Source organism: Pteropus medius, unplaced genomic scaffold, assembly GCF_902729225.1.
Source record: "Pteropus medius unplaced genomic scaffold, Ma_sr-lr_union100, whole genome shotgun sequence".
NCBI classification, from domain to species: Eukaryota; Metazoa; Chordata; class Mammalia; order Chiroptera; family Pteropodidae; genus Pteropus; species Pteropus medius.
This window is the reverse complement of record NW_024351073.1, coordinates 24,683,811-24,698,419: the sequence shown is the minus strand read 5'-3', so window position 1 is coordinate 24,698,419 and position 14,609 is coordinate 24,683,811.

Genomic DNA, 14,609 nt, shown 5'->3' with positions numbered 1-14,609 from the left:
CCCTCCGGCTGGTGCGGCCCAGCCGCACTCCGGCCCGGATGACCTGTCCTCTGCTCAGGAGCGAACCTACTTCCCAGCCCCACTCAACATGCCAGACATTGCGAGTCCCCGGAGCTGCCCCCCGCTGAAGCCTGAGCCGACCCACGGGCGCCGTGCCCACGGCCCACGCGACATGCCGCATCACGTTGTTCGCCTTGCCTCGTCCTGCGGCAAAGCTGTTCTGCACAGTCCCCAGAGGCTCACGTGTGACCCGACGTCTGGGAGCAGCCCTGCCTCCCGCCTCCGTCACCCACATCTTCCCAGTGACCAGCATGACGTGGGGCCTGCATGTTCCTGGACACAGCCGGGTCAGCACGGCAGGCAGCCCCGCCCCCGACGTCCAGGGCCACTGTCCCCACCATCCACACGGGGCTTCGTGTCCACAGCTGTTTCACGTTGCACGGTGTCTGCGCGGTCGCCGATGCCACGCGGCTCTCGCATTTTCCCGAGCCGAGCTGCCGGACGAGTCCCTCCCGCACTGGCGCCACATCGCAGGAGCGGTCTGGCACTGCTGCAAGGGCAGCGTCAGAAAGTTCTGGAAGCTCTACCTGAAAAGGAGTTTCGTGATCCATCTTCAGGTTCTGATGCTTTCGGGATATGCGGCCATGTGTCCCATCACTCGTACACAGCGCTTCCACGTGACGGGACAAACGGCCTTAATCAATCCCTTTATTTGGACGAACAATAAAAATTACAGGTTGGTGGCACTAGAGTCGTGATGACTAAGGTTTTTTATTTTGCCACGTCATCATCATCTCTCTCCTCCCGCCTGGCTGACGATCGGCTGGATTTCGGGGCCGCGGGGGAGCCGGGCAGCTGGGCGTCCGTCCTGCGTGCAAGATCGACTGTGTCCTGCGGCCACGCACAGCCCGCAGAGCCTCCCGACCCCAGCGGCCCCTCCAGTCCCACCGCAGAGCTCCAGTCCCGCCTTTCTCCTCGGCGGAATGATCTGGAACCCTGGCCGACGCGCCTTCTCCCTTACTTCCCTATTGGAGACCCAGCCCGAAGACCCAGAGTTGGTCAAACTCGAGTCAGAAGGGCAACAGGAAGGACGCAGAGCGACTTGCGAAGTTCTCAGGCCGCCCCGCAGATGAGCCGAGTGCCGCAGGTGCCACCGTGTTAAACCCGCACAGCCAAAAACGAACGGGCCAACCGCACGAAACACTTCACCTGCGCATGTCTGCTCATCAGAGTGGAGCTGCGTTTCTGAAACCACCCAACATGCAATTAGATCCGTATTACACCTAGGTTTGGTGTCACGGGCTTTTAGCACGAGTGACACCATTTTGGGCCTACGTTTTTCTCTTTAACATCTGGAAACGTAAACCCCCGAAGTTGCCAGTGGAGGCGCAGGGACCCAGAGACGCCAAGACGGCTGAGCTGGCTCACCTTGCTTAAATCTCGGCATAACTACAGGGCGAGCTTGCGAGAAACAGCAATGTCACCAACACTCGGGTTGTCATCCACGAGGAGCTTGCTGCGAACGGCCAAAGTCAGCGTCGCACAGGCAAAACCCACTGTGAGCAGGGCTCAGGGGTGTCCTGTGTTGGGGACTCGGACACAGTGGCTCAGCCAAGACCTGGATGGCAGCGGCCTCCACAGGCAGAGACGAGGACACAGAGAGGGGTCCGTCCTCTTGGCCACGTGCTCAGGGACACCTCCCTGGAAAGGACGATCCAAAGGCGCATGAAGCTACAGTGCAGAGTGGAGGGCGGGCCGGCGCGCGAGCGTGAGTCATCAGGGTCCTTGCGTGGAGGTGGACATGCTGGCCACCTTCAGGGAGACTGACTGTTCACCAATGCTCACCCGGTCATCGCAGACACCCCACCCCCATCGACATGACAGTTAAGCAAGGACGCAGCAGATGACCCACCTGGATGGGCTCCGTGGCCCCTGGACTTTAACCCAAGGATTATGATGATGATGATGATGATGACAATGACGATGATGACGATGATGATGATGATTACATAATGACGATGATGACGCATGATGACGCATGGAGGATGACGATGAAGACAACATGATGATGACAAACATGGTACGGGCTTATTTATTTATTTACAATGACGACCATGCACAAACGACCGGCGCATTTAATTTTTATGAATAAATGACTATTTATTAATTCAATACCACCTATTCATGCATTTAATTTATTTGTCAAACGTAATTTATTTATTACAATGATGGGTGACCTACTCACCCATTTACTTATCTAACGCATGAATTTATCACGATGCCGAATTACCGTAAAATGACCTACATACTTTGAATTTTAATTTTTTAAAGTGACTGGACAATGGGCTTATTTTAATAAAATGACGATATTAATCTGCCCAGCTTATTTATTTATATTGCATTTGGTTAACATAATTTATCACTTGATGATTTATTTTAATCTACATTATCTAACGCATTTAATTTAATCTACACATTTACTTTGATGATATTATCATGATGATGAATGATGCATTTAGTTTTAATGTTTCATTTGTTTACTTACTCTATCTACGCATTTACGTATTTATTTTGACCGTTCATTTAATTTGTTTTAATGGACGTAATTTATTTATCTAATAATATTTAATTTAATCTACGATCTTTAGAATGATCTACGACGACTCACGCATTTACTTAATCTAACGCACGACTTTTCGGGACGACCCACAATGCTAATTCATTTCATTTAATTTAATCTGGCCTACGTATCAATTTATTTTTAATTATTTTATCATACGACCCAACGGCTTAATTGACGACGGCGAGATGATGATGACATGATTAAGGATGATGATGATGGATGATGACGATGATGATGATGATGACGATACTGTCCCCCGAGGTGCTGGGCACTAAGGGGATAGACCCACGAGAAGGGCTGAGCACTGTTTTGGGGGAAAGTATAAGCTCAGCAAAGACATCGTTTCGGTGTGATTTTAAGAGTGGATTTTACATCTGCTTTCGAGATACGTCCTCCCTTAACCACCGGCGTGCGTCAGAAGTGGCCCCGTGTCATATGATGGGGCCAGGCGAGGACAACAGCACACGCAGTGAGGAGGGACCCGTGTGGCGGGCCCTGGCACACGAGCGGACGGACCCGGACTGCAAACTCAGTGGACAGCACAACAGAGCACGCCGCGGTGGCTGGCAGCGAAGCCACGTGGCAGCTGTGGCCACGGTTGTGTTTGGAAAAGCTGCTCTTCCCAGCTCTGTGTGGGCAGCAGCCTGGCCTCCCTCCAACTGAATTCATGGTCCAGTGGCTAGTCCATGCTCAGAAGGAGAAGGAAGGAAGGAAGGATGGAAGGAAGGAAGGAAGGAAGGAAGGAAGGAAGGAAGGAAGGGAAGAAGCAAAGGAAGGAAGAATAAAGCTGGAAGGAAGGAAGGAAGGAAGGAAGGAAGAGAGAAAAGCACCTTCCCAGGTTGCACTGAGGAAAGCTACATCCGAGAGACACGGTGGTGGCAGCGCCTACTTCATGGTCCCTGTGGCTCAGCGTCCCTCGCCCCACGCTGCCGTGCGAGTCTCAGAGCCAGCCGGCCCTTCCCCCTGGGAGAACAGACAGTAGGAGGGGAAAAGGCACCGCTCGCTACGTGACGCAGCAGTTCACCCGACTACGTGTAGAGTCCCCTGCGATTTTCAGAACTGGAAAGGTTATTTTTCATTTTCGTTTTTTAAATAAAGTCATGGATCCAAATAGATGCGGGTGACCCATCCGAGCTCACGGAGGTACACAGTGACAGAGGAGAGTTGGTGGTCTCGGGCGTCTCACACAGAGCAGCCCGGCCCCAGCCCTCTGTGTACTGAGCCTCTTTCCACGGCGCTGTCCCGGTGGTTGCTAGAGGCATCGTCACTTTGCTCCTAGGCCAAGATGGCCTTTAGTGGTTGCGGGTCACCCGCTCAGCTGGCATAGGTGTCCCGCATCGTCCAGAACCCTCACTGACACAGCGCTGGGCCCACCCTCCCAGCTCCGGATCTCCTGGCTGATGAGCCTCACACGCCCTCCGCTTCTGAGGTCCCCTGAGCCTCTGCGCATGGCTTTCCAGCCAGGAAGGCCTTTGTGGTCACGGCGTGGCTGACGTGTACGATCCCGGCACGCCAGCTGGTCAGGCAGCCCCTGGGAGGCCCGGGGGAGGCGAGCCAGCTGTGCCAGACGTGCACACAGCAGTGGCACCCTCCGTCCGCACGCCGCGGCGGTCCTCGCTGTGTCCCGTGCTCTGAGCTGAGACAGCAAGGCCCCTGCCCCCTCAGAGTCCGCAGAGCCCACGCGTCTGGTGGCATCGGGGAACGCGCTTGGGGCTGGCGGAAGGGGCCACTTCTGGAGCTGGGGGAGCCTCTGGTACTCTCCGCTTCCACAGTGGGCAGCTCCGAGGCCGCGCCTCGCCACGCCTCCCTGACCAGGCCACTGGCAGGGACGCGGCAGTGGGGAGGGTCCCACGAGCACTGGAGCGGGCTCCGAGTCCCTCCGCGCCGTGTGCCACGCCGGAGTCAAGAATGAGAAGGCGCGGTGTGTCTGAGACGGGGAGAGAACGTACTACGGCCTCGTGGGCAGGGGCACGTCCCCGAGCGGTGGCCAATGACAAGCTCGGCCGGCGCCCTTTGCTTTAGAAACAGGCGTTTTCTGCCACGGCTGCTCCCAGAAGTTTCCCACCTGCATCATTTCAGGGGTCGAAGGGAATTCGCTTAGGTGCGGTTTTGTCTTCCAGATTTTAGACCGAACGTGCCGCCGCTTGTTCGGTTTTTCCCTGGGGACGGCGTGTCCCGAGGGGAAAGACGTCCCCGAGGACCACAGCGAGCGGGAAGCAGGCCGGGCTCCGTCCCCAGACGCACGAAGCCGCCGGAGCAGGAGTCGCCCCTACCGCTGCACCTGCGTGTACGGTTCACATTCAAACCTCAAACGCAGCAAATCCCACTTCACAATGGCTTTCGGGGCTGGAGCCTGTGAATTAAAGGCCTCCATTGTTTGCAAGGATTATTTCGCTGCCTCTACCAGCTTCAAAGAAATGTGAATCTTCACTCACTTTCCTATTGATCCTTGTTGATCAGATTAACTTTGTTTTGGATTCCTATTGAAACAAAGGCAAACAGATACATTTTAAGCACTTTCATGTATGGCTTTGTTTCAGTCTAGAATTCTCACTGTGCCTCTGCTTCCTCGTTAGAAAGATTACTAGGCGGTTGGGGGAAAATCAGGGAATTACCATAAATTCTATTCACTAAATACCAACACTTTCAGGCAAATTATCTCGATTGAAAAATACTTTGGCATACCAAGTAATTATATGCAATTAAACCCCGCGTTCGTTTACTTTCCCTTGTTAATTGTTAATAGAATACCTGTGCTCAGGGAAGCGAGATTAGCAAGCACTAGAAATCAAAGACATCTCTCAACGCCACAGAAATAAAGTCGACCCTTGATCCTCCGCGCTGGGCACTTCAGATTTCAGATGAAATTTTTTAATACTCTCCCACTCTTCAGTGGACTGTGAAGAATCTGAAGAGTATTTTCTTGAAGACAGAGTGTTCCCAGGCGCTTTGTAAACAGACGAAGTCCGGCTCCCCGGCCAGCTCTCCACACTGGCCCATGACTCAGATACCTGGGGCTGGGATTAACGAGTTTCGCTCTGGGCCCCTGTCGCCTGCCCTCCCGTGCTCCCATGGGCTGCTGCTGAGTCTGCACCTGACCTTCCGGAGAGTCAGCCCTGCCGCCGGCCCCACGAGGTGCCAGGCGGCCGCCCAGAGCAGACAGAGCCCTGAGGCATTTGCCTGGCTCGCGGGCTCTGCCCGTGGAGACTTCTCTTCCCGCCCCACACCCCGCCTGCCCAACAGCGGACCCCGCAGCCCGGCTCCTCCCCTGGCAGGTGCAAAACCTCTGACCCTGGCCAGAGCCCCGCCCCCCAGGCCCGAAGCCAGAGTCCTGTGGAAGCGACAGTAATCTACGGGAGAGGAGAGGCTGATCGTGTCACGAACGTTAGTTCGCACGTGATCAGACAAAGAAGAGACACTTTCTCTAGTAAAAGGCGAAAGATTTATACGATCTGAAGAAAAACCAGAGCATAAGAGACACCTTCTTAGGGAGGTTTTAAGAGCTAGAACACCCTTGCCAGGGAACGAGGGGTGGCCGCAGTCCTGACTTCCCCGGGCTAAGGGCACTCTGGGGACTCAAGACGTCTGGTGCGGAAGCCCAGGACGTCCCAGGCAAACCGGAGGGGCTGGCTCCCTCTCACGCGCCGTGGCTCAGGTGTCCCGGCGACCTAGGCTGGCAGGAGCCCAATGGGCACGCACAGCTCACACCATCACCCCACACTGGGCAGCCACCCCACAGCCTGGCCCCGCTCCCTCTGCGGTCAGACTCCGGGGCCTGGCGAGGCCGCGTGTGTGAGGACGGTCCCACGCAGGGGCCTGGGCCACACGGCACCTTATACGTGGAATAACAGGGTTTGCCTCGTTAACCGCCTCGCTCCCGCCTCCACTACCGAAGTCCCCAAGGGCACTGGACGGCGGTCCCAGGGGCAGCAGCGGAGACGCAGACCTGGGATGGGGGCCACGGCTCCGAGGACGTGGCCTCCGTAGACGTCCCAGGCGAGGGCCGAGGCCGAGCGCGGAAGCCTGGGGGGGAGGCTGATCCACTTTCCCTGGCGCGTCCACGGCGGTGGCCGGAGCGTGAAGTCGGCAGATCTCCAGCCGTAAAGGCGGCATTTTCTCATCAGAGGCCAAACCGGACTGTGCGTCCCAGCAACCCTTCACGTCAGGGTATGGCGACATTCTCAAACCTAGGTCGCGATGGAAGATAAAAACAGGAAACCAAATCAACCTGGACACGAGTCCCGACTTGACTGCCAGCCAGCTCGGAAAGGACATCACCGTCACCGTCCTCGCCGGCTAAGCTGGCACCACCCCGTGTCCCTCCCACGGTGGCTGGGACCGATTAAATGAGGGAGAAAATCTCAGAAAAAGTGAAGCGTGAACAGTAGCTGAATCACAGTAGTACGCAGCAACGTCTCCCGTTTCTCCGTGTCTCGTGCCGAGAACGATGTCGCCGAAACGTTGCCAGCCAAACGACCCGAGCCCCCTCAGAAGTGGGGTGATCTGCCACACGCCTGCGGCGCGAACGCGGCCTGCCTTCTAGTTCAAATCATCTGAACGCTGCCCGAAGCGATCGACAGGCGGGGCGAGCCTGGACCCGTCGCCAAACCTCAGAGCCACCGCGCCACCGTGCCACCGTGGGGGTGTCTTCCTGGGGCTGCGGACGCTGCGCGGTCCCACCCTGAGGAAGTGGGGCGTCTGGGACCCTCACAAAGGAAGGGGGCGCCACGCGGAGACCATTTCGGTCACCGACGAAATGCTTACCCTTTACCTGTAGGACCCAGTGCCATGTCTGTTTAATCCAGGGGGTCCCTCCCAGCCTTCTTCTGGCTGTGATTCTAGAAGTTTCTGCAAGGATGGACATGTCCTATATCTACATTGCCCGCTACACTGGCCATTAGTCTCGTGTGGCTCTTGGGCCCTTGAAATGTGCCTGGTGAAACTGAGAAGCTATGCTTACCACCGCGCTGTACTGAGCCACGTTTGGATTTAACGGCATGTACGGCCAGGAGCTGCCACACAGGACGACAGTTTCTAAACTTTGAAAGAGCGGGTGGAGGAAAAGTAAGAAAACGGATACTTTGTAGTTAAGAAATGCGGACGAAACCAGTAACTCTTTTTTATCCTAAGGTATGTCTGCGATATCTGTTTGGCTTTTTTCCCATTAAAATGCTCCGTGTCGGTGGCGTCCAGGGAGACAGAACAGAACCCGCATTAGCCAGTAGAGTGTGTACGTCGGTACCAGTTTGTAGGTGCAGTTGGCGATATTTATCAAGAGCCTTTTAAAAAGTGTATATTCTTTGTCCTAGGAATTTCATTTCTAGAAATCTATCAGAAAGAGCTAACTGAAGTCTCAGACAAAGATTATGGCACAATAATCAATAATGTTGTTTAGTCAGAATTATTTTAAAAATCCAAAACCAATTCAGTGCCTAAGAATAGAGAAATGGTTAAATGGATTAAGGTATCCAATAGGACAGCACTTCTAAGAATATTAAATGACATTGAGAAATATATCTAATTTTAATTTTTAAAAAAATCTAGATATAAAATAGTATATAAGATAGGATGTTAAGCTTATTTATATTTGTATTTACATACAAAAAGACAGAAAGGAAATAAAAATATTGCCTAAGGTCATATCGGAGTGGAAAGATTACTTCTCTTTTATAATTTTCTATATTTTCTTAAACGTGCCTAAACGATTTTACCAAAAGAAAAAATCAATGACGTTAATTCATTTTGTCCATCGACGTGTCATCAGAAGATGGGCATTTGGAGAAGTAAATGGCACCCAGGGGGTGGAGCAGACAGCTGTGGGCACTTACTCCTTCAGCCCATTAGAGCTCCACTTAGGTGCATTCTCAGCCGGATAAATTAATTGACTCTCAGCTTGATGTGTGGATCCCCTGTGAATAGTCCGTCCCTGTCCTTGGTCTCACGGCTCTGCGCTGTCCCACGGAAGCCTCTCGGTTCCCAGGGAGCAGTGGCATCGGTCCTGACACTGTGGGACCCTCGTCTGTTTAAATTACAGTAGCTGCAGAAGAACACGATGCAGGCAGTCGGTGGAACCTGAGACGCAGCCACCTGCTCCTCACAGCGCGGCTCACGTTCATGGCTCCAGGGAAGAAGAAGCTCGGCCCCTGCGAACCCGTGTCCTTCCGGCCGTCCTGGTCCAGGAGCACCCCGAGCTTGAGCCCGGCCCCACAGCCGGGAGCGTCGCAGGCTTCCCAGAGCACACGCTCCCCTCCTTCCCTCGGGGAGGGCTGGCGACAGCTCCAAAATGGAATTTTATGCAAACTTGTGATGACTAACTTAGTGAATCATGTCAAATTGTAAACTTTATTTTTTATCAGCTGCTGGATAATTGAAGGGGAAGAGATGCCCAACTGACATCCGCCCCAGGCATCAGCCTGTCTTGCCAGAACCTCGCCTCCCAAGACAGGTGTCAAGAAGAGGGGTGGCTTCGCACCCGCCAAGGTGCTGCCCCTCTCGCTGTCAACTTCCCGGCGTCTCCCGCCGCCACCTCGCACGCTCCCGCCCTGCTCCCTCAGCCTCTGCTTCCAACAGAAAATAAACACCCCTCCGAATCTGTAATTGACGAAAGCAAACTTTAAAAAAAAAAGCAGTGACCCTCAAACTCCACAGAGACTCTGCGTTGACACAACCATACCCTGTTATTTTTAGAAAGCCACCAAAGTCTGATAATTATCAGCACTATAACGTTAAAATCACAGACTCCCTCCCTCCCCGCAAGCCCCCACGCACACACACTGATGCTCCATTTAACCGCTTTGGGAGGAAGATGCCACTCTTTAAAATAAATACGTGAGCAGTGACTCAGCCACCACACTCCACTCCTGGACAAAGCCTCTCGCTGACAGTCAGAAGGCATCTCCGCTGTCACCCTGTCCGTACTGCAGGGAGCTCAGCCTGCTCATCCACCCACATTTGGAAACAAGTTTCATGTCAGAATTCATGAAACCGCGTTAGCGCAAAGTGCGGCTTGGGAAACCAGACATCCACGGGTCCGCTCGACCCCAGATGTAAGACTCTGAGAGGCTGGCAGTGGGTGTCATGGCACGTCCTGCCTCTCAGGCTGGACAAAAGAGATAAAATCCCACAGACGTGGACGATGGCAAAGTCGGCCTGAAGACTATCGCCTTGGAACTTCCTTTGTTAAAAAAAAATTCTCAAAAATACATTTCTTTCCATGAAGAGGAAAATTCCAAAAGAAAACAAAGCAACAAAAGTCTTGGTCGCAGAGAGTGGACTTTCTTGTTTGGACATATTGCTGTGGGCAAAGCGACCGCAGGTGGCAGCCCAGATGCTGAAAATGAGAGGCCGCTGGTGTCTTTCTCTGGCACCAACTTTGACTGACGGCTCATCCTACTTCAATCAAATGTATCGCTGTTTTAAGGAGAAGTTGTAGGTAATTATTTTTCAAGCATATTCATGATTGTATTGATTTAATACGAAGCTCCCAAACGTGTTCAGATTAATTCATTTACATGCCACACTCACACACATCTGTTCTTTTCAATTGAAACCTCTACCCCACAGAGACAGTTCCGCCCATAACAGGGGCTCGTCCGTAGACGTAGCCGGAATGGAGCTGGGCGGGGCTGGGTCTTCCGTGAAAAGCCTCGCGGATTCCGCCCGCCCGAGTCCGTGTGGACGCTGCATCCGGTGCCCCTGGACCCTTCCTGCTTTTCTCCGTTCTCACACTCTCTCTTTCCCCCCTGAGAGGAGGGCGACGGGTGAATAAAGAGAGTGAATCAAGTGCAAACCAGTGTCCGGGGCGCCCTCGTGCCGGAGGAGTGACCTAAGGACTCGGCGTGGCGGGGCGTGCGGGAGCTCTGGGCCCTGGGTGACACGATGGTGCAGAAGGAGCCTGGAGGACCCCTGGATGCCCACGCACGCCCCCCGACCCCGCCCGCCTGCCAAAGGTGCATCGGAGCAGCCAGTCAAGGATGGCAGAGAATGCGTGGTCATCAACAGTCCAGGCCCCAGTGACTTGACACGGCAAAGGTGTCTTTCTTGTCGGTATCGCGTGTCCATCAAGGGGGACTCAGGACTCTGCTCACCCTCCTAAGCACTGATGGAGGCTTTGTTTCCACATGTGAGTCGTGCATTAGCCCTTAACACTACTCTGGGGAGTGACGCGTGTCCCCTGCTCCAGAAGCCACACAGCCACATTCAGCCTCCAGTGAGGGAGGAGGAGCCAACCCCATGTCCCCAGAGGCAGGACGAGGACTGTGAGTAGATCTGGGGACCAGCCAGGCCTGGGGACATCGAGCTGCTCTGGATGCTCCAGGCCCCACTGCCTTGGTGTCTGGAAGGCCGTTGACCAGGCCCGGCGTTGGGACCCAGGAAGCCCCGTTCACAGGGGGCTCCTGAGAACGATGGCTCTCTCGGGTGTGAGTCCCCGTCGTCTGAGTGTGTTTGTGCGGGATTGTGATGCTTGGGCTGTGGCAGCCACATTGCAGCAATGAGACGACAGCACTGAGCTGTGGATTGGGCGCAGGACCGAAATCCTGGGCGCTGACGACACCGTGGAGCCACCACACACGTCCAGGCTCCTCCCGTGGGGCATCACGGGCTTTTCTGCCTAAGCCGGGACGGTCCGATATTGTGTGGCTTGCAGCCAAACGAGTCCGAACTGATACAATGGCACTTCTGCAGACACGTAGTGACCAAGTGGACAATCAGCGGAGCTGCAAAGGTGGCCTAATGTTCAGCGGAGGGACCGCGAAGGGACGTCAATGCCGGAGCGGTCGGAGACGCTCTGCCCACGAGCAGAGACGCTGGCTCGTGGCGGGGGCTGGGCGAGGAGGCGTCCACAGAGGCCAGTGCAGGACACTGGCTTCCTCTCAGCTGTCACATGAGGGTCACACTAACTCAGCTCCGGGCTGTGCTGGGTCCTGGCGCTGGGGGAGCCGCGGGTCAAGGCAGGTGGATCGTCACCGAAGCTGTAGGAGAACGCTCTCTCTTCTCCACCTGGAAGCTGGTGGAGCGAGCAGCCAGCGGTCTGGGTCACACCTGGACAGTGTCCTTCCAACGATGGGACCCCACGAGGAACGCAGAGCAGAGAGATGGGGGAGGGACGTCCCCAGCACGACCGTGGACCCAGCGCAGCCTGCGCGGCTGACGGCGGCAGAGCACGTGACGTCCAGACTCGGCTCCGCGTGCCACGGCCCGTCACCGGCGTGTCCTCCACGGCGGACGCTGCCCCTGTGGGTCGACTCCCGCTTCGGTCTGGCACAGCCGCCAGCCCCCGACTTAATGGGGCCGCAAGAGCCGCAAACGCCCTTCAGGAGACGAGCTGCGTCCTGGACGAAAGCGGCCCCAGGACTCGAGGCGGCATTAACCGTGGGGACCCGGGAAGCCCTGCCTGGCGGCGGCGGACGTTAAAACCTGGCGGTTTCGCCGTCTTTAATTGCGGTCGTAATTCAGATGGCGCTGCCCAGCTCTCCGAACGCCCCGTCTCTGCCCAGCCGTCTGCGCCCCGAGCCTCGGACGATCCGCAAACATGAACGCACGCTGGTGTCTAGTTGGGAACAGAGGAAAGACGGTTGCTAAATCATGAGATCGTGGACAGGTGTGAAGCTGCTTCAGAGAGATCCTGCCTCGGGTGTGTGACTTAGGGATGTCAGGAACGGGGGTGGGGTGCTGGGTGCGGGGCAGAGGGGACCCAGGAGGGGACCCAGGAGGGGAGCCAGGGAACAAGGCCCGGACGCCAGGGGTGCAGGACGCCGGCGGGCCTGTCCCTCGCATCCCTCTGCTCCCGCATGGGGGTGGGACTGGGGCCGTCGTCATCGTTCTAAGGCCTCTCTCGGGCCATCTTCATGTCACTCTGCGGAGACCCAGGAACCGAAGCCACCTCCCCCCGCCCCACCCCCAAGGCTCCCCAGGCCGTGGTCTCTGTGGGTCGTGTCCAATCTCCCTGCCACCTGGGCACCCACTGTGACTCTGTCAGGACTCCCTCGGCCAGATGTCCAGCCCAGTGGTGAGTTGGATGGTGACCCCCAAATGGTACGTCCGCCTCCTCACCCCCAGGACCTATGACTGCAGCCTCATCTTGCAGGCGTAATTAATTTAAGGGTCCCCAATGGGAAGAGATCTTTCTGGACTATCTAGATGGCCCCTAATGCAAAGACAGGTACCCTTACGAGAAACAGCAGGAGAGACATGCGGAAGAGAAGCCACGGGCTGACAGATGCAGCGGTCAAAGCGATGCGGCCACAGGCCCTGGGACGTCTGGAGTCAGCAGGAGCTGGAACGGCAGGAAGCGTCCCCCGCCCCAGCCTCAGAGGGAGCGGCCCCGTGAGACCTCGACCTCTGGCTTCAGGTCTCCTGGCTGTCAGAGGGCAGTTTCTGACGTCATAGCCAGCGGCGTGTGGGGCTTTGTTAGGGTGGCCTCAGGACCCCGACAGGAACCCGTCTGCACCCGGGGCCCTGGGAGAAGAAGCCCCTGCTGAGTGGACTGGGCTCCGTCCTCCTGTGAGGGTGATGGCTGGAGTGTGGGGGAAAGGGGCGCGCCAGGCCCTCAGCTCCAGACACCCCACCTCCCGGGCCTCTGGCAGAGGCAGAGCTGGGCCCAGGCCCCGACTGTGCAGCAGCCAGTGAGCCAGGCCTGTGAGCCAGGGCTGCGGGCCGCCGTCGGGGGGCTGGGCTCAGCCCCGCTCACTGGATTGCTGAGAGCTGGCTGGTCACCGAGTGTGCATCCGGCTCGGACACCCGGAGGGCGCCGAGGTCCGCGAACGGCCTGCTCCAAGCTCACACTCGGGTCTGTGAGTGCCCGGTGCTGAGCCCCCCACTGTCCCCACACTGGCTCATGGGTGCCACTTGGCAAATGTTTGTGCGGCCACAGCCTTTGGATCTGTTGCACAATCCTACTCAAGACAAAACTCCGAGTGCCCTTGGCTCCTTGAGCATAAAACTGGGGCCAAAAAGCTAAGTGATCGGTCACTGCGGTTTTATGTTTTCAAGCACCTCAAGGTAATTTTTAAAACCCCAATCTTCACATAGTCACGAGTGTTTCCCGAAGCCCCTGCTGGGGTTCCGGTGACCCCCGAATACGAGGCTCCCATCTGGGTTTGCACCGTGCTCAGGACGCCCCGCCTTGGTCCTGCGCCCCGTTCACCGAATTCAAGGTTGGGGGATGCTGCCCCTTTGGACATGGGCAGGGGGCCTCTTTACTGTATTGTCGGCCGCCCCAAGTGCCAAACTAACAGCACGTGGGAGACTCCATGCAAGCCACTTCGTCCTTTTGCTGTTATTTATTGATGGTGCTCAGTGAATAGAGGAAATGAAGAATTAAGTCAGTACGTATCCTGAGAGAGGACTTCCAGAATATTCCATGAATCCCCAGATAAGACTCGAGAGGATGAGATGCCGAGCGCAAAGAAACGTCTATTTAAAAAGCAAACATTCCACCTCGCAGGAGCTTCTGCCCAGTCCGCGTGGGCCGTGTTTGCTCAGCCCAGCCGCACTGACATAGAGCGCCTGGCCCAGACACTGACTCTTTAGGCAGTGGCCGAGGCTCGTTAAGGCGCTTCGTTCTTCCCCACATGCACTGGTCACTCCACAGGCGTGGGGACGGGTGTCAGAGGACACCTGTTTAGAAAACATGGGCAGAATTCTCATTGAATGGCTTCGTGGATTTGTCATCAAAATACACGCTGCCTGTTGCCTGCTTCCCCGGCAACTAACTGATGTCCAGAAATGCCCCCTGTCCCCACACCCTGCACACGTCGGCCTGGTCCATCCCATGAGTGTGACCGACACCATCTGAGGGACCGGGCCCGGCAGAGGATGCGGCTGAGGCCCCCTCTCCCCAGGCCCACGGCCCCCACACAGGGAGTCATCGCCAAGGACCCACGCACCAGCTCTCAGGCAGGGGCCCTGTCACAGTGGCAGAGGAGATGTGGACACTGTCCTCAGCGGAATCCTTAACAGACAGGCATGCTAACGCACCTGCCCC